We start from the raw sequence: 20059 nt of genomic DNA, 5'->3' as shown, positions 1-20059 counted from the left end.
ACTTCCCTCGTCAGCCACGGCCGCCCATGTCTCCTCCTGGGATCTTTCTTCCTTTTAGGAATGAACTGATCCTGCATCTTCTGCATCATACACAGAAATATCCGCCATTGTTCCTCCACGGTCTTCCCTGTTAAGGTATTGAACCATTGAACTTTGGCCAGTTGCTCCCTCAGAGCTCCATATTTCCCTTTATTCAACTGAAATATTGTCACTTCAGATTGTACCCACTCCCTCTCAAATTGCAGATTGAAGCTTATTGTATTATGGTCACTACTTCCCAATGGCTCCTTCACTTCGAGGTCACTGACCAATTCTGGTTCGTTACACAATACCAGATCCAGAATCGCCTTATCCCTGGTCGGCTCCAGCACCAGCTGCTCTAAAAATCCATCTCTGAGGCACTCCACAAAGTCTCTTTCTTGAGGCCCGAAACCATCCTGATTCTCCCAGTCTACCTGCATGTTAAAATCCCCCATAACAACTGTAGTAACATCTTTGCGACAAGCCAAATTCAGCTCCTGATTCAACTTACCTCCAACATCCAGACTACTGTTTGGGGGACTGTAGATGACTCCCATGAGGGTCTTTTTACCCTTAGTGTTTCGAAGCTCTATCCACACTGACTCTACATCCCCTGACTCTAGGTCCGCCCGCGCAAGGGACTGAATATCCTCCCTTACCAACAAGGCCACCCCACCCCCTCTGCCCGTCAGTCTATCCTTACGATAGCACGTGTAGCCTTGAATATTCATTTCCCAGGCCCTGTCCCCGTGAAGCCACGTCTCAGTTATCCCCACAATATCGTATCTGCCAATTTCCAAAAGAGCCTCAAGCTCATCCACCTTGTGTCTAATGCTTCGTGCATTCATATATAGAATTTTTAATTTGTTACTGCTCTCACCCTTCCCCTCAACCCTTATTTCACTCAACTTTACAGCATGATGCCTTTTCCAGTTTTCTGCCTCCTTGATACAGTTGTCTTTCTTGACTTCTCTTGTTCTAACTACCCCTTCAATTTCCTTTTTAAACATCCAGCTTGTCCCCTCCCCCCCGCTACTTAGTTTAAATGTAGCGGTGTTGCAGCAGAAAACCTGCCTGCCAGAATGCCGATCCCTGTTCTATTAAGGTGCAAGCCGTTTCTCTGATCGGTGGGATCAGACTGTGCAGCCTCCCCCTCTCTAGCATCTTGCGCCGTTGTCTCTCCTCAGTGAAGAGCTCGCATCTTGTGGTAAAATTCCCACAGACAGCCTGAATCCCACAGTGTGTGTGTGTGTGTGTGTGTGTGTGTGTGTGTCTGTGTGTCTGTGTCTGTGTGTGTTCACTCTCTTTGGTTCCAGCTCCTGTCTGATGATTCCGTATAGCAGAATAATTTGATTCTCTGTCTCTGTACTGTCCGGGTTTCAGCTCCCAAATCAAATGCTAAATCCTCCACGATCCTATTGAATAGTAGAGCAGGCTCGAGGGGATGAATGGTCTCCTCCTGTTCCTATTTCAGATGGTCTTATATTCTTAACACTACCTCCCAGCTCTTGGCCCCCACCCTGGAGGTTATGACTCCACAAGGCCCTGATCTGTAGAGTGCTGCACTCTTCCGTGAGTATCGGAAGGAATCAGCCTCATTTGGATTAGAGTTGCAGCCTCTCAGTGAGAAGTGAAATCTCCTCGAGATTCCCCTCAGTCTCTCACTGTAAGGTGGAGCAGGCCAGTCTCGGGGAAGCAAACAACAGGCCAGGTCTGCCCTGTCTTCCAGCTCCATTTCAGAAGGCCACAAGGGAGGGGCTTGTTTCCTTCATCAGCTTCCCGTGCTCTGCCTTCTGGGTTAGGGTGGGGGCCGAATGGCCTTGCTCCTTGCTCCTATTGAGGTGCAGGCTGGCTATGATTGGGTTATACAGGGCATGCCCCTGGAGAGAAGTCACTTAGCTCAGTTGGCTGGACAGTTGGTTTATAATGCAGAGTAAAACCAATAGCGTGTGTTCAATTCCCACACCAGCTGGGGTTACCCTGAAGGACTCTCCTTCCCAACCTCTCCCCTCAGCTGGGTCATAGTGACCTTCTGATTAAATCCCCACCAGACCCCGCTCTGTAATGAGGACCTGTCCCATGCTCTGGCAAGACTATGGTGACATTACATTGGTTTGTACATGGAGCTCTGTGTGCAGGACTAGTCACTACATTGCCAGAGGGATGTTAGTGTGTGGAGAAGGTTTACTGCATGAATCCCCACTGGAATGAACAGCACTCTCTTTCACCCAGTTAATTCACTCTTGCAGCCTTTGTGTCATTGTAGACACGAGGACCACCTCACCTGAAACAGCAGCTGGATTTTATATTCATGAGCACCCAAAAAGATTGGCTAGTTTACACACACACACACACACACACACACACACACACACACACACAAAGCCCCTGCCACACACAGGCTCTCTCACACACACAAACACACACTCCTTCAAACAAAAACACAGACACACTCACACACACACACACACAAGCACACACTATATCTCTCACACACATACATGCACAGATATACACTCCCTCAAATACACACACGGGCACACTCTCTCACACATACACGCAGACACACTCTCTCTCACACAGACACACTATCTCTCTCATTTACACACACACTCTCACACACGCTCTCATTCTCTCACACGCCCACTCACTCTCATGTACATAGACATTCTCTCTCACACACACACACTCTCTGTCTCTCACACACACAGACATTCTCTCTCACACACATACACACAGACAGACATACAGACATACAGACACACGATCCCTCAAACACACACAGACACACTCTCTCTCACACACACATACACACAGTCTCTCTCATTTACACACACACTCACACACACACGCTTATTCTCTCACACACCCACTCACTCTCACGCCCACAGACACTCTCTCTCACACACACAAACACTCTCTGTCTCTGACACACTCACACTCTCTCTCACACACACACTCTGTCTCTCTCACACACAGACATTCTCTCTCACATGCATACACACAGACACGCAGACACACGCTCCTTCAAACACACATAGACACACTCTCTCTCACACACACACACATGGACACACACTCTCTCACACACACAGATGCTCTCTCTCACACACACATAAACACAGTTACACTCTCTCTCACACACATACACACGCAGACACACGCTCCCTCAAATATGCATAGACACACTCTCTCACACACACACGGACACCCACATTCTCTCTCACACGCACTCTCTCACACACAGACCCACTCACTCTCACACACACATGCACACAGACACACTCTCTCACACACACACTATTTCTCACATAAGACACACTGTCATACACACACACAGACACATACACACTTCGACACAGACACATACACATATAGACACACACACACGTTCTCTCTCTCACACACACTCTCAAACACACATACACACTCTCTCTCACACACATACACACTCTCTCACAAACACACATGCACACAGAGACACACACACCCTAAAACACACACACAGCCACACACTCTCACATGAACATGCACTTCTCTCTCACGCACACATATACAGACACACAGAGATACACATGCATCCACTCTTTCACACACACAAACACGGGCAGTCTCTCTCTCTCTCTGTTTCTCTCTCTCTCTGTCTCACACACACACACACACACACAGAGCTGGCATGGTTGAGGTATTGCTGGAGAAATGATTTCTCCGAGGACGGAACCCTGATCTCACATGATGACTGCTCCATGGAGACAGACAGCAGCTACAGATGGACTTGTTGGATCTTCCTGTGCCCCACCTCTTGCATCGACAGCATTAGTCTGTTTGGGTGCCTGCTTTCCTAAAACGTCTCCAAGCAACAAGTGACAATAGATTGAGGAAAGTTTTCCCCCAAACCATGTTTCAGACACATCCTGCTGTTATTTTTCACTGATTGTTCAAAATGATCTGAATCTTCTGAAATGGGGAGTGGCTTCCATTTCAAATTACGACACCAGAGTGCCTCGGGGACCCTGAGGAAATGATCAGGGAATTGCATCTATTCCTTTCTATCCTCTGCACTCTGTACCACGAGATAGTGCTCCCTCAGTACCTCAGATAGTGCTCCCTGAATACCCCAGATAGTTCTCCCTCAATATGTCAGATAGTGCTCCCTCAGTACCTGAGATAGTTCTCTCTCAGTACCTCAGAAAGCGCTCCCTCAGTACCTCACAAAGTGCTCCCTCAATACCTCAGATTGTGCTCGGTCAATACCTCAGATAATTCTATCTCAATACCTCAGATAGTTCTCCCTCAATACCTCAGATGGTACTCCCTCAATACCTCAGATAGTTCTCCCTCAGTACCTCAGATGGTGCTCCCTCAATACCTCAGAAAGAGCTCCCTCAGTACCTCAGATAGATCTCCCACAGTACCTCAGGAAGTGCTCCCTCAATACCTCACATAGTTCTCCCTCAGTACCTCAGGTAGTTCTCCCTCAATATCTCAGATAGTGCTCCCTCAATACCTCAGATAGCTCTCCCTCAGTACCTCAGGAAGTACTCCCTCAATACCACAGATATGTTTCCCTCAGTACCTCAGATAGTGCCCCCACAGTACCTCAGATAGTTCTCCCTCAATACCTCAGAAAGTGCTCCCTCAGAACCTCAGATAGTTCTCCCTGAATACCCCAGATAGTTCTCCCTCAATACCTCAGATAGTTCTCCCTCAATACCTCAGAGTGTGCTCCCTAAATACCTCAGAAAGTGCTCCCTCAATACCTCAGATAGTGCTCCCTCAGTACCTCAGATAGTTCTCCCTCAGTACCTCAGATAGATCTCGCTCAATACCTCAGAGAGTGCTCCCTCAATAGCTCAGAAAGTGCACCCTCACTACCTCAGGTAGTTCTCCCTCAATACCTCAGAAAGTGCTCTCTCAGTACCTCAGATAGTTCACCCTCAGTACCTCAGGTAGTGCTCCCTGAATACCTCAGATAGTTCACCCTCAATATCTCAGATAGTGCTCCCTCAATACCTCAGAAATTGCTCCCTCAGAACCTCAGATATTTCTCCCTCAGTACATCAGAAAGTGCTCCCTCAATACCTCAGATAGTGCTCCCCAGTAACTCAGAAAGTGCTCCCTCAATACCTCAGATAGTTCTCCCTCAATCCCTCAGAAGGTGCTCCCTCAATACCTCAGAAAGTGCTCCCTCAGTACCTCAGAAAGTGCTCCCTCAGTCCCTCAGAAAGTGCTCCGTCAGTACCTCAGATAATGCTCCCTCAATTCCTCAGAAAGTGGTCTCTCAATACCTCAGAAAGTGCTTCCTCAATACTTCAGAAAGTGCTCCCTCAGTTCCTCAGATAGTTCTCCCTCAATACCTCAGAAAGTGCTCTCTCAATACCGAAGAAAGCGTCACTTTATTGTATTTAACCCCCAAAGCCCCTCAGACATTACCTCCACAAAACATTCACATCCTCAACACTTCAGGGCTCAGCCCAGCCCCCCCCCCCTCAGATTGTGTTCAAACCCCTTCAGACAGTGAGGACCCACATCCACCCCTGTCCAAGATTGGAGCCCAGGTCCCCAGAACATTACTTGTCCCTCTGGATTAATTTTAGAATTCCTACAGTGTAGAAGCAAGCCAATCCGTCCATTGGCTCCACACTGACTGTCTGAACAGCATCCCACCCAGACTCACATCCTCTACTCTATCCCTGTAATGCTGCATTTCCCATGGCATCTTTGGGCGGTGGGAGGAAACTGGACCACCTGGAGGGAACCCGCACAGATACAGAGAGAATGTGTAAACTCCACACAGACAGTCACCGGGAGTTAGAATCAAACCACTGAGACACTGTGCTGTCCTCTCTCCTTGCATGCCATGTCATCTAACCTTTTACTAAGTGTCTCCTATGTGAAACCTTCTCATCTGTCTCCTTGGTCATCCCCTCAAAAGCTCTATCAACTTGGACACATCATTTCCAAACAAACCCAAGCTGACCATCCCTAATCAATCCTTGCTTTTCCAAATGCATGTAAGTTGTCTCTCAGAATGCCCTCCAACAGCTTACCCACCACTGCCATCAGGCTCACAGCTCCATAGTTCAATGGCTGTTCCTTGCAGCCTTACTTCAATAATGGCCCATCATTAATCACCCTCCAGTCTTCAGGCACCTCACCCGTTGCCACTGATCGGTCCATCTGACAAGGCCATCTCCATCCTTCTGTAACCTAAGACTATCATCCTCAGTATTTATCACCCAACCAATCTTCATATCATTCATGAACCCAATGATTAACCCTCCACCATTCAAATCTAAATCTTTTCTATCAACCACATCAGCAAGACCCCAACAGTGAGACATGAACAGACAGTGGTTTCTAATGGGGCCATCACTGTCTGCTTCCTGGCTCTCAGCATTCTGCACCAAATTCCTTGGATCTTGAGTTTTTATGTTCATTTTCAGTTTCCAGTATGGATCCTGATAAAAGCCTTACTGACCTCCAAGCAGGCGACAGGAAAGCATTGCCCTTATTTACACACCTGGTCACCTCCTTAAAAAGCGCAATCCCATTGGTCAGACCTGACCCTCCCCTTAACAGAACCATTCTGACTGTTCTTCGTGAACTCCAGTCTCTTTAAATGCTGATTAATTCTATCTCCCAAAATTGCTTCCAACAGACGCCCCACCCACGATATTAGCCTGACTGGCCTGTAGCTGCCAGATATATACCATGCTCCTTCTTGAATAACAGTACCACATGGTCAGTACGATGACACCTCTCCTGTGGACAGAGGGGATTTGAAAATGTTTGCAAGTGTACCTGCTCCTTCCTCCATCATCTCATTCGGTAAACTGAGATACATTTCCACCGTCTTTGGAGATTTATTGGATTGTAAGAAGGCCTGACCACTCAGAACCATCTCTCTCTCTATATATGCTCATTCATTTAATTGTATCACAGAGCATCTTCACGATTTCATATCAACCCTGTCCCAATGAGCATTGACAAAATGCATTCATTCACTGTAGCCTCTGGGTCCATGCACAAATTTTCACTGTGTTTCTCGCATTATCAATTCACCCTTAATGTCACTGTAAGGTACATTCAGAATTCTATTTCCCCTCTTAGCACTCCTCTCTCCCAGGCAATTAGCCTGTGATATGATTTGGAGGAGTGTGGGATGTCATTCTGGATGTGAATTAGCATTGGGAAGCTCAGAAATAAGGAACACCCAACTGTGCTGAGTGTGGGGCAGTGGGATTCATTTGGGATGAGCACACGGAAGCTGAGGAATAAAACAAAAACTCGATCCCTGGGAAAAGAGGGTGGTACCTCTTCAGGTTCAATAACCAATTAAAGATGGTCTGTTTGAACACAGTCTCTGGAATCTGGACGTGGGAATCATTACTGAGCAGGGTATGTAGGAAGCAGATTCAGAAATGGACTGAACAATTTCAGATATTCCTCGTAGACCACAAGACATGGGAGCTGAAACTAAGTCTTTCAGCCCATCTGATAGTGTGGCACTCACTCAGTACTGACTCTCTTACAATGCAGGTATCCCACAGACTGATGCACTGACAGTGTAGCGCTCCCTCAGTAATGACCCTCTGACAGTGCAACACTGCACCCATATGGACCCTCTGACATTGCAGCACTCCTTCAGTACTGACCCTCTGACAGTGCAGCACTCCTTCAGTACTGACACTCTGACAGTGCAGCACTCCCTCAGTACTGACCCCCTGACAGCGCAGCCCTCCCTCAGTATTGACCCTCTGACAGTGCAGCACTCCCTCAATGTGACCCTCCGACAGTGCAGCACTCCCTCAGTGCTGACCCTCTGACAGTGCAGCACTCCCTCAATGTGACCCTCCGACAGTGCAGCACTCCCTCAGTGCTGACCCTCTCACAGTGTGACACTCCCCCAATGCTGATACTCTGACAGTGTGGCACTCGCTCAGTAATGACCCCTCTGACAGAGCAACACTATCTCAGTACTGACCCTCTGACAGTGTGGCACTCCCACAGTGCTAACCCTGTGACATTGCAGCACTCCCTCAGTACAGACTGTTTAGCAGTGCAGCATTCCTTCAGTACTTACCCTTTTATATTGCAGCACTCTCTCAGTACTGACCCTCTGACAGTGTAGCACTCCCACATTACTGAACCTCCAGCAGTGTAGCACTCCCTCAGTACTGACCCTCTGATATTGCAGCACTCCCTCAGTGCTGACCCTCTGACAGTGCAGCACTCGCTCAGTATTGACCCTCTGGCAGTGTGACAATCCCGCAGCACTGACCCTCTGACAGGGCAGCATTCCATCAGTACTGACACTCTCACAGTGCAGCACTCCCTCAGCACTGTCACTCTGAGAGTGTGGCACTCCCTCTGTACTGACCCTTTGGCAGTGTAGAACTCCCTCAGCACTGACCCGCTGACAGTGTGACACTCCCTCAGTGCTGACCCTCTGATAGTGTGACACTCCCTAAGTATTGACCCTCTGACATTGCAGCACTCCGTCTGTACTGACCATCTGACAGTGCAGCACTCCCTCAGTACTGACCCTCTGACAGTGCAGCACTCCCTCAATACTGACCCTCTGACAGTGCAGCACTCCCTCAGTACCGTCACTCTGACACTGAGGCACTCCCACAGTGCTGACACTCTGACAGTGCAGCACTTCCTCAGCACTGATCCTCTGACAGTGTTGCACTCCCTCTGTACTGACCCTTTGGCAGTGTAGCACTCCCTCAGCACTGACCCGCTGACAGTGTGACACTCTCTCAGTGCTGACCCTCTGATAGTGTGACACTCCCTAAGTATTGACCCTCTGACATTGCAGCACTCCATCTGTACTGACCATCTGACAGTGCAGCACTCCCTCAGTACTGACCCTCTGACAGTGCAGCACTCCCTCAGTACTGACCCTCTGATAGTGTGACACTCCCTAAGTATTGACCCTCTGACATTGCAGCACTCCATCTGTACTGACCATCTGACAGTGCAGCACTCCCTCACTACTGGCCCTCTGACAGTGCAGCACTCTCTCAGTGCTGACCCTCTGACAGTGTGACACTCCCTCAGTACTGACCCTCTGGCAGTGCAGCACTCCCTCAGCACTGAACCTCCGACAGTGTGGCACTCCCACAGTGTTGACCCCCTGACAGTATGACACTCCCTGGGTACTGAACCGCTGACAGTGCAGCACCCTCTCTGTACTGACCCTTTTGCACTGTAGCACTCACTCAGCACTGACTGTTTGGAAGTGTAGCGCTCCCTCAGCACTGACCCTCTGACAGTGTGACAATCCCTTAGTACTGATGCTCTGACAGTGTGGCACTCGCTCAGTAATGACCCCTCTGACAGAGCAACACTATCTCAGTACTGACCCTCTGACAGTGTGGCACTCCCACAGTACTGACCCTGTGACATTGCAGCACTCCCTCAGTACAGACCGTTTAGCAGTACAGCATTCCTTCAGTACTTACCCTTTTATATTGCAGCACTCTCTCAGTACTGACCCTCTGACAGTACAGCACTCTCTCAGTACTGACCCTCTGATAGTGCAGCACTCCCTCAATGTGACACTCCGACGGTGCAGCACTCTCTCAATGTGACACTCCGACAGTGCAGCACTCCTTCAATGTGACCCTCCAACAGTGCAGCACTCCCTCAGTGCTGACCCTCTCACAGTGTGATACTCCCCCAGTGCTGATACTCTGACAGTGTGGCTCTCGCTCAGTAATGACCCCTCTGACAGAGCAACACTATCTCAGTACTGACCCTCTGACAGTGTGGCACTCCCACAGTGCTGACCGTGTAACATTGCAGCACTCCCTCAGTACAGATTGTTTAGCAGTGCAGCATTCCTTCAGTACTTACCCTTTTATATTGCAGCACTCTCTCAGTACTGACATTCTGACAGTGCAGCATTCCCTCAGTACTGACTCTCTCACAGTGTAACACTCCCTCAATACTGTCACTCTGACAGTGTGGCACTCCTTCAGTACTGACCCTCTGACAGTGCAGCACTCCCTCAGTACTGACCCTCTGACAGTGCAGCACTCCCTCAATGTGACCCTCTGACAGTGCAGCACTCCCTCAGTACTGACCCTCTGACAGTGCAGCACTCCCTCAGTACTGACCCTCTGACAGTGCAGCACTCCCACAATGTGACCCTCCGACAGTGCAGCACTCCCTCAGTGCTGACCCTCTGACAGTGCAGCACTCCCTCAATGTGACCCTCTGACAGTGCAGCACTCCCTCTCACAATGTGACAATCCCTTAGTACTGATACTCTGACAGTGTGGCTCTCGCTCAGTAATGACCCCTCTGACAGAGCAACACTATCTCAGTACTGACCCTCTGACAGTGTGGCACTCCCACAGTGCTGACCCTGTGACATTGCAGCACTCCCTCAGTACAGACTGTTTAGCAATGCAGCATTCCTTCAGTCATTACCCTTTTATATTGCAGCACTCTCTCTGTACTAACCCTTGACAGTGCCGCACTCCGTCAGTACTGACCCTCTGACAGTACAGCACTCTCTCAGCACTGACCCCTCTGACAGTGGAGCACCCCCTCAGTACTGACCCTCTGACATTGCAGCACTCCCTCAGTGCTGACCCTCTGACATTGCAGCACTCCCTCAGTCCTGACCCTCTGACAGTGCAGCACTCCCTCAGTATTAACCCTCTGGCAGTGTGACAATCCCGCAGCACTGACCCTCTGTCATTGCAGCACTTCCTCAAGAGCTGACCCTCTGACAGTGCAGCACTCCCTCAGTATTGACCCTCTGGCAGTGTGACAATCCCGCAGAACTGACCCTCTGACAGTTTGGCACTCCATCAGTACTGACACTCTCACAGTGCAGCAATCCCTCAGCTCTGTCACTCTGAGAGTGTGGCACTCCCTCAGTACTGACCCTCTGACAGTGTGGCACTCCCTCAGTATTGACCCTCTGACAGTGCGGCACTCCCTCAATCCTGTCACTCTGACACTAAGGCACTCCCACAGTGCTGACACTCTGACATTGCAGCACTCCCTCATTACTGACTCTCTGACAGTGCAGCACTCCCTCAATACTGACCCTCTGACAGTGCAGTACTCCCTCAGTACTGACAGTGCAGCACTCCCTCAATACTGTCACTCTGACAGTGTGGCACCCCCTCAGTATTGACCCTCTGACAGTCCAGCATTCCCTCAATACTGATCCTCAGCCAGTGCAGCATTCCTCAGTGCTGACCCTCTGACAGTGCACAATCTCTCAGTACTGACCCTCTCACAGTTCAGCTCTCTCTCACTAATTACCCTCTGAATTTCAGCGCTTCCTACATCCCGACCCTCTGACAATGCTGCACTCCCTCTATACTGACTCTCTGGCAATGCAGGAATCCCTCAGTACTGACCCTCTGACAGTGCAGCACTCCCTCAGTAATGACTCTCTGACAGTGTAACACTCCCTCAGAACTGATGCTCTGACAGTGCAGCACTCCCTCAGTACTGACTCTCTGACAGTGTAACACTCCCTCAGAACTGATGCTCTGACAGTGTATCACTCCCTCAGTACTGACTCTCTGACAGTGTAACACTCCCTCAGAACTGATGCTCTGACAGTGTATCACTCCCTCAGTACTGACTCTCTGACAGTGTAACACTCCCTCAGAACTGATGCTCTGACAGTGTGACACTCCCTCAGTACTGACCTTCTGACAGTGCAGCATTCCCTCAGTACTGACTCTCTCACAGTGCAACACTCCCTCAATACTGTCACTCTGATAGTGCAGAACTCCTTCAGTACTCACCTTCTGACAGTGCAGCACTCCCTCTGTACTGACCCTCTGACAGTGTGGCACTCCCAAAGTACTGACACTCTGACCGTACAGCACTCCCTCAGTATTGATCCTCTGACAGTGCAGCACTCCCTCAATACTGATCCTCTGACAGTGCAGCACTCCCTCAATACTGATCCTCTGACAGTGCAGCACTCCCTCAGTACTGTCACTCTGACACTGTGGCACTTCCACAGTGCTGACTCTCTGACAGTGCAGCACTCCCTCAGTACTGACTCTCTGACAGTGCAGCACTCCCTCAGTGCTGACTCTCTGACAGTGCAGCACTCCCTCAGTGCTGACCCTCTGACAATGCAGCACTCCCTCAGTACTGACTGTCCGACAGTGCAGCACTCCCTCAGTACTGACCCTCTGACAGTGCAGCACTCCCTCAGTACTGACTGTCCGACAGTGCAGCACTCCCTCAATACTGACCCTCTGACATTTCAGCGCTTCCTCCATCCCGACCCTCTGACAATGCTGCACTCCCTCAATACTGACTCTCTGGCAATGAAGCAGACCCTCAGTACTGACTGTCCAACAGTGCGGTGATCTCTCATGACCGATTCATGACAGTGTGAACCTGACTCCGTACTGACCCTCTGATAGTGCAGCAGTCCCTCAGTCCAGCTTTCCTGACAGTGCAGCATCCACTCAGTACTGACCCTCTGACAATGTGACACACCCGCAGTACTGACCATCTGACAGTGCAGTACTCCCTCAGTACTGACCCTCTGACAGTGCAGCACCCCCTCAGTGCAGACCCTCTGACAGTGTAGCACTCTCTCTATACTGACCCTCTGACAGTGTGGCACTCTCTCAGTACTGACCCTCTCACAGTTCAACTCTCTCTCAGTAATAATCCTCTGACATTTCAGTGTTTCCTACGTCCCGACCCTCTGACAATGCTGCACTCCCTCTATACTGACTCTCTGGCTATGCAGGAATCCCTCAGTACTGACCCTCTGACAGTGCAGCACTCCCTCAGTACTGACCCTCTGACAGTGCAGCACTCCCTCAGTACTGACCCTCTGACAGTGCAGCACTCCCTCAGTACTGACCCTCTGACAGTGCAGCACTCCCTCAATACTGACTCTCTGGCAATGAAGCAGACCCTCAGTACTGTCTGTCCAACAGTGCGGTGATCTCTCATGACCGATTCATGACAGTGTGAACCTGACTCCGTACTGACCCTCTGATAGTGCAGCAGTCCCTCAGTCCAGCTTTCCTGACAGTGCAGCATCCACTCAGTACTGACCCTCTGACAATGTGACACACCCGCAGTACTGACCATCTGACAGTGCAGTACTCCCTCAGTACTGACCCTCTGACAGTGCAGCACTCCCTCAGTACTGACCCTCTGACAGTGCAGTACTCCCTCAGGGCTGACCCTCTGACAGTGCAGCACTCCCTCAGTACTGACCCTCTGACAGTGCAGTACTCCCTCAGTACTGACCCTCTGACAGTGCAGTACTCCCTCAGTACTGACCCTCTGACAATGTGACACACCCGCAGTACTGACCATCTGACAGTGCAGTACTCCCTCAGTACTGACCCTCTGACAGTGCAGCACTCCCTCAGTACAGACCCTTTGGCAGTGCAGCACTCTCTCAGTGCTGACCCTCTGATAGTGTGACACTCCCTCAGAGCTGACCCTCTGACAGTGCAGCACTCCCTCAGTGCTGATCCTCTGACAGTGTGACACTCTCTCAGTGCTGAACCTCTGACAGTGCAGCACTCCCTCTGTACGGACCCTCTGACAGTGCAGCACTCCCTCAGTACTGACCCTCTGACAGTGTGACACTCCCGCAGTACTGACCATCTGACAGTGCAGTACTCCTTCAGTACTGACCCTCTGACAGTGTGACACTCGCTCAGTACTAACCCTCTGACAGAGCAACACTATCTCAGTACTGACCCTCTGACAGTGAGGCACTCCCTCAGTACTGACCCTCTGACAGTGCACACTCTCTCAGGACTGACCCTCTCACAGTTCAATTCTCTCTCAGTAATAATCCTCTGACATTTCAGTGTTTCCTACGTCCCGACCCTCTGACAATGCTGCACTCCCACTATACTGACTCTCTGGCTATGCAGGAATCCCTCAGTACTGACCCTCTGACAGTGCAGCACTCCCTCAGTACGGACCCTATGACAGTGCAGCACTCCCTCAGTGCTGACTCTCTGACAGTGCAGCACTCCCTCAGTACTGACCCTCTGACAGTGCACACTCTCTCAGTACTGACCCTCTCACAGTTCAGCTCTCTCTCACTAATTACCCTCTGAATTTCAGCACTTCCTACGTCCCGACCCTCTGACAATGCTGCACTCCCTGTATACTGACTCTCTGGCTATGCAGGAATCCCTCAGTACTGACCCTCTGACAGTGCTGCGCTTACTCAGTAAGGACACTCTGACAGTGCAGCACTCCCTCAGTACAGACCGTCTGACAGTGCGGCACTCCCTCTATACTGACCGTCTGACATTGCAGCACTCCCTCAGTACTTTCACTCTGACAGTACAGCACTCCCTCAGTAATGACCCTCTGACAGTCTGGCACTCCATCAATCCTTTCACTCTGACAGTGCAGCACTCCCTCAGTACTGACCCTCTGACTGTGCAGCACTCCCTCAGTACTGACCCTCTGACAGTGTGACATTCCCTCAGTACTGACCCTCTGACAGTGCAGCACTCCCTCAGTACTGACCCTCTGACAGTGCAGCACTCCCTCAGTAGTGACACTCTGACAGTGCAGCACTCCCTCAGTACTGACCATCTGACAGTGTGGCACTCCCTCAGTACTGACCCACTGACAGTGCATCACTCCCTCAGTACTGACCCTTTGGGAGTGTAACACTCCCTCAGCATGGACTCTTTGGCAGGGTAGACCTCCCTCAGCTCTGAGATTCTGACAGTGTGGTACTACCTCAGTACTGACCCCTCTGACAGTGCCGCACACCCTCAGTACTGACCCCTCTGACAGTGCAGCGCTCACTCAGTAAGGACACTCTGACAGTGCAGCGCTCTCATAGTAAGGACTTTCTGAGAATGTGGCACTCCCTCAGTACTAACCTTCTAACTTTGCAGCACCCACTCAGTAATGACACTCTGACTATGCAGCACTCCCTCAGTACTGACAGCTCTGACAGTGCAGCACTCCCTCAGTACTGACCCTCTGACAGTGTGGCACTCCCTCAGTACTGACACTCTGACAGTGCAGCGCTCCCTTAGTAAGGAGCCTCTGACAGTGCAGCACTCCCTCAGTACTGACCCTCTGACATTGCAGCACTCCCTCAGTACTGACATTCTTACAGTGCAGCATTCCCTCAGCACTGACCCTCTGTCAGTGTGGCACTCACTAAGTACTGGCACTCTGACAGAGCAGCACTCCCTCAGCACTGACCATCTGACAGCGAATCACTCCCTCAGTACTGACCCTCTGACAGTGCAGCACTCCCTCAGTAGTAACACTCTGACAGTGCAGCACTCCCTCAGTACTGACATTCTGACAGTGCAGCACTCCCTCAGTACTGACCATCTGACAGTGTGGCCCTCCCTCAATACTGACGTTCTGACAGTGCAGCATTCCCTCAGTACTGACCATCTGACAGTGTGGCACTCCCTCAGTACTGAAACTCTGACAGTGTGGCCCTCCCTCAATTTGACCCTCTGACAGTGTGGCACTCCCTCACTACTGACCATCTGACAGTGTGGCACTCCCTCAGTACTGAAACTCTGACAGTGTGGCACTCCCTCAATTTGACCCTCTGACAGTGCAGCACTCCCTCAGTACTGACCATCTGACAGTGTGGCACTCCCTCAGTACTGACGTTCTGACAGTGCAGCACTCCCTCACTACTGACCATCTGACAGTGTGGCACTCCCTCAGTACTGAAACTCTGACTGTGTGGCACTTCCTCAGTACTGACCCTCTGACAGTGCGGCACTCCCTCAGTACTGACCCTCTGACAGTGTGGCACTCCCTCAGCACTGACACTCTGACAGTGCGGCACTCCCTCAGTACTGACACTCTGACAGTGCAGCACTCCCTCATTAATGACCCTTGGACAGTGCAGCGCTCCCTCAGTAGTGACCCTCTGACGGTGCAGCACTCCCTCTGTAATGACCCTCTGACAGTGTGACACTCCCTCAGTACTGATTCTCTGACAGTGCAGCACTCCCTCAGTGCTGACCCACTGACAGTGCAGCACTCCCTCAGTGCTGACCCACTGACAGTGCAGCACTCCCTCAGTACTGACCCACTGACAGTGCAGCACTCCCTCAGTGCTGACCCACTGACAGTGCAGCACTCCCTCAGTACTGACCCACTGACAGTGCAGCACTCCCTCAGTGCTGACCCACTGACAGTGCAGCACTCCCTCAGTACTGACCCTCTGACAGTGTGACACTCCCTCAGTACTGATTCTCTGACAGTGCAGCACTCCCTCAGTGCTGACCCACTGACAGTGCAGCACTCCCTCAGTGCTGACCCACTGACAGTGCAGCACTCCCTCAGTACTGACCCACTGACAGTGCAGCACTCCCTCAGTGCTGACCCACTGACAGTGCAGCACTCCCTCAGTACTGACCCACTGACAGTGCAGCACTCCCTCAGTGCTGACCCACTGACAGTGCAGCACTCCCTCAGTACTGACCCTCTGACAGTGTGACACTCCCTCAGTACTGATTCTCTGACAGTGCAGCACTCCCTCAGTGCTGACCCACTGACAGTGCAGCACTCCCTCAGTCCTGACCCTCTGACTGTGCAGCACTCCCTCGGTACTGACCCTCTTTATTTCTTGGGAAATATGGAGACATAGGGTTTGCAGATTCTGAGGAAGCATGAGAGAGACACACAAACCAAGGCCTGTCTGAAACTCTCTGCAATAGATTATTCAGAGGCACAGAGTCACAGAGATGCAGAGCATGGAACCAGACCCTCCTATCCAACTTGTCCATACCAACCAGATATTCTCATCTCATTTTATTCCATTTGCTAGCACTTGGCTGATATCCCTCTAAACCCTTCCTATTCACATACTCATCCTGATGCCTTTGAAATGTCGCAATTATACCAGCCCCCATCACTTCCTCTGGCAGCTACCTGCATGCCCTTGAATAAGTGCTCAAACATTCATACTGTCGATTCAAACTCTAATAAACACCAACCTACGAAAGGATATCATTGTCATTTTCAACTGACCCTTTGCTTCTTCATTTCGCTGATTTGAACAGAGGTAAAGAAACAGAGTTAGTGAACATCCACCGTGACCCTGTTATAAAACTTATTTTCAAATGTGGCTTGTATGTGATTCCCACCCCCTCTAATAGTTGCCTGGAAGGTGGGGGTGGGGTGTACTCTCCTGCTGCAGTCCTTGGGTGTCCCACAGTGATGTTAGGGAGGGAGCTCCAGGAGTTTGACCTGCACCATGTAAAGAGCTCTCTTACTGGAGTGCCCTTTTTAAAGTTGGGAAGTTATTATAGACCAGGAGGACCTGAGAGCTGCTGTCTTGTCAGAGAGAGAGGCCTGGTGGGTCACACACCTCAGGTGAGGGGAGAGGTCATGATAGAGATTGAGCCAACAATGTTGGCATCATGAACCTGTTAGCTGAGGTAACTGACCCCCCTTTGTAGCCGAGGGATTCAATCCCTTGAACAGAGCAAGCTTGAGAATTCAACACTAAAATCAATCTGTACGGACACGCTAGAGACCTGAAACATCAATACAGAGATTGCTGAAGAAGCTAAGCTTGTCCGGCAGCATCTCTGAGGGGAGAGGGAGAAAGAGACAGAGAGAAAGTTTACCTTTTAATCCAGTGATTTCTGCAGGAAAGTTCCTTCAGAACAAACTGTTTTGAGGAAGAGTCACTTGATAAAGGCACTTCACAAAGATCCTGATCAATGTAACTTTGTGATGTTAGTTCAGAAGGAACAGCTCAGACCTAACATTTCGGTGTGCCTTTGTTCTGTATCTGTTCTCCCATGTAGCCCGCACTCCGAATACAATACCTTACACAGCCTTAAACCTGCACACCTGCTGTGCTCTTCCAGCACCACTAATCCAGAATCTGGTTTCCAGCATCTGCAGTCATTGATTTTACCACAGCCTTAAACCTGTTTGTCAACTTTCAACAGTAGCAGCCTCAGGGCATTGAACACAGACTGAATTACTCAGTGATGCATGAATGAGATCAAGTTCTCAAGTCAACAGATGGTGGGGAAATTCAGCACAATACAGCAGGTAGCAACAGTGAAGAGAGGAACAATTCGCATTCCAAGTGACTCTTCCTCAAAACGGTCTGTTCTGAAGGAACTTTCGCGCAGAAATCACTGGATTGAAAGGTGAACTTTCTCTCTGTCTCTTTCTCCCCCTCCCTTCACAGAAGCACTATCTGAGGTAATGAGGGGGCACATTCTGAGGTACTGAGGGAGCACTTTCTGAGCTACCGAGGGAGCACTTTTTGAGATATTAAGGGTGCACTTTCTGAGGTATTGAGGAAGCACTATCTGAGGTATTGAGGGATCAATTTCTGAGGATTTGAGGAAGCACTATCTGAGGTATTCAGGGAGCACAATCTGAGGTATTGAGCAAGCACTATCTGATGTAATGAGGAAAAACTCTCTGAGGTACTGAGGGAGCACTTTCTGAGGTATTAAGGAAGCACTACCTGAGGTACTGAGGGAGCACTTTCTGAGGTTTGAGAGAGCACTTTCTGTGGTCCTGAGTGTGCACTATCTGAGGAATTGAGCGAGTACTTTCTGAGGTATTGAGGGAGCACTATTTGAGGTACTGAGGGGTGACTTTCTGAGGTACTGAGTGTGCACTATCTGAGGTATTGAGGGAGCACTGTCTGAGGTATTGACGGTACTCCTTCTGAGGTATTGCATGAGTGCTTTCTGAGGTATTGAGGGAGTACTATCTGAGGTAACGAGGAAGCACCATGTGAGTACTGAGGGAACACTATTTGAGGAACTGAGGGAGCGTGTTCTGAGGTACTGAGGGAGCACTATTTGAGGTGTTGAGGAAGCACTATCTGAGCTATTGAGGGAGCATTGTATGAGGTACTGAGGAAGCACTGTATGAGGTACTGAGTGTGCACTATCTGATGTATTGAGGGGGCACTTTCTGAGGTATTGAACGAGTAATTTCTGAGGTATTGAGGGAGCAGTATCAGATGTACTGAGGGAGCACTTTCTGACGTATTGAGGGAGGACTTTCTGAGGTATTGAGGAAGCACTATCTGAGGTGCTGAGTTAGCACTATCTGAGGTACTGAGGGAGAACGTTCTGACATATAGAGGGTGCACTTTCTGAGGTATTGAGTGAGCACTATCTGAGGTATTGAGGGAGCATTTTCTGAGGTATTGAGGGAGTACTATCTGAGGTATTGATGGAGCACTATCTAGGTACTGAGGAAGCAGTTTCTCAGGTATTGAGTGAGCACTTTCTGAGGCAATGAGGGAGCATTATCAGAGGTATTGAGGGAGCACTTTCTGCAGTACTGCTGGAGCACCTTCTGAGGTACTTAGGAAGCACTATCTGAGGTATTGACGGTGCACTATGTGAGGTATTGAGAGAGCCTTTTCTGAGGTATTGAGGGAGCATTTTCTGAGGTACTGAAGGTGCACTATCTGAGGTACTGAGGGAGCCCTTTCTGAGGTACTGAGGGAGTTCTTTCAGAGGTATTGAGGAAGCACTATCTGAGGGACTGAGGAAGCAGTCTCTGAGGTACTGAGGGAGCACCCACTGAGGTATTGAGGTAGATCTATCTGAGGTATTGAGGAACATTATCTGAGTTATTGAGGGAACACTTTCTGAGGTATTGAGGGAGCACTTTGTGAGGTATGGAAGGAGCTCTTTTTGAGGTATTCAGGGAGCAGTTTCTGAGGTATGGAGGGCGCACTTTCTGAGGTATTGGACAAGCACTTTTTGAGCTACTGAGGGAGCAATATCTCAGGTTTTGAGGGAGCACTTTCTGAGGTATTGAGGAAGCACTATCTGAGGGACTGAGGAAGCACTCTCTGAGGTACTGAGGGAGCACTTTCTGAGGCATTGAGGAAGCACTACCAGAGGTACTGAGGGAGCACTCTCTGAGGTATTGAGGGAGATCTATCTGAGGTACTGAGGGAGCACTATCTGAGGTATTGAGGGAGCACATTGATTTATTGAGGAAGCAATTTTCTGAGGTACTGAGGGAGCACTTTCTGAGGTATTGAGTGAAC

The 20059-nt window shown here is 50.1% G+C and overlaps 2 long non-coding RNA genes across 3 annotated transcripts in view; one reads left to right on the top strand and one right to left on the bottom strand.

Annotated features, from left to right (window-relative positions):
- The window catches only part of LOC140483510 (uncharacterized), a 57961-nt gene extending 40081 nt beyond the window's left edge, over positions 1-17880 (bottom strand). For both annotated transcript variants that reach the window (XR_011962002.1, XR_011962003.1), the window contains exon 1: positions 17643-17880. This is a non-coding gene — a long non-coding RNA (uncharacterized lncRNA). The remainder of the gene's footprint in view (positions 1-17642) is intronic.
- A 133-nt stretch (positions 17881-18013) lies between these two features.
- LOC140483509 (uncharacterized) overlaps positions 18014-20059 on the top strand; it is a 113018-nt gene continuing 110972 nt past the window's right edge. Inside the window, exon 1 of the long non-coding RNA XR_011962001.1 lies at positions 18014-18179. This is a non-coding gene — a long non-coding RNA (uncharacterized lncRNA). The remainder of the gene's footprint in view (positions 18180-20059) is intronic.

Source organism: Chiloscyllium punctatum, chromosome 12, assembly GCF_047496795.1.
Source record: "Chiloscyllium punctatum isolate Juve2018m chromosome 12, sChiPun1.3, whole genome shotgun sequence".
NCBI lineage: Eukaryota > Metazoa > Chordata > Chondrichthyes > Orectolobiformes > Hemiscylliidae > Chiloscyllium > Chiloscyllium punctatum.
The sequence above is the reverse complement of the archived record's forward strand: the minus strand, read 5'-3'. Positions and strand labels throughout refer to the sequence as shown.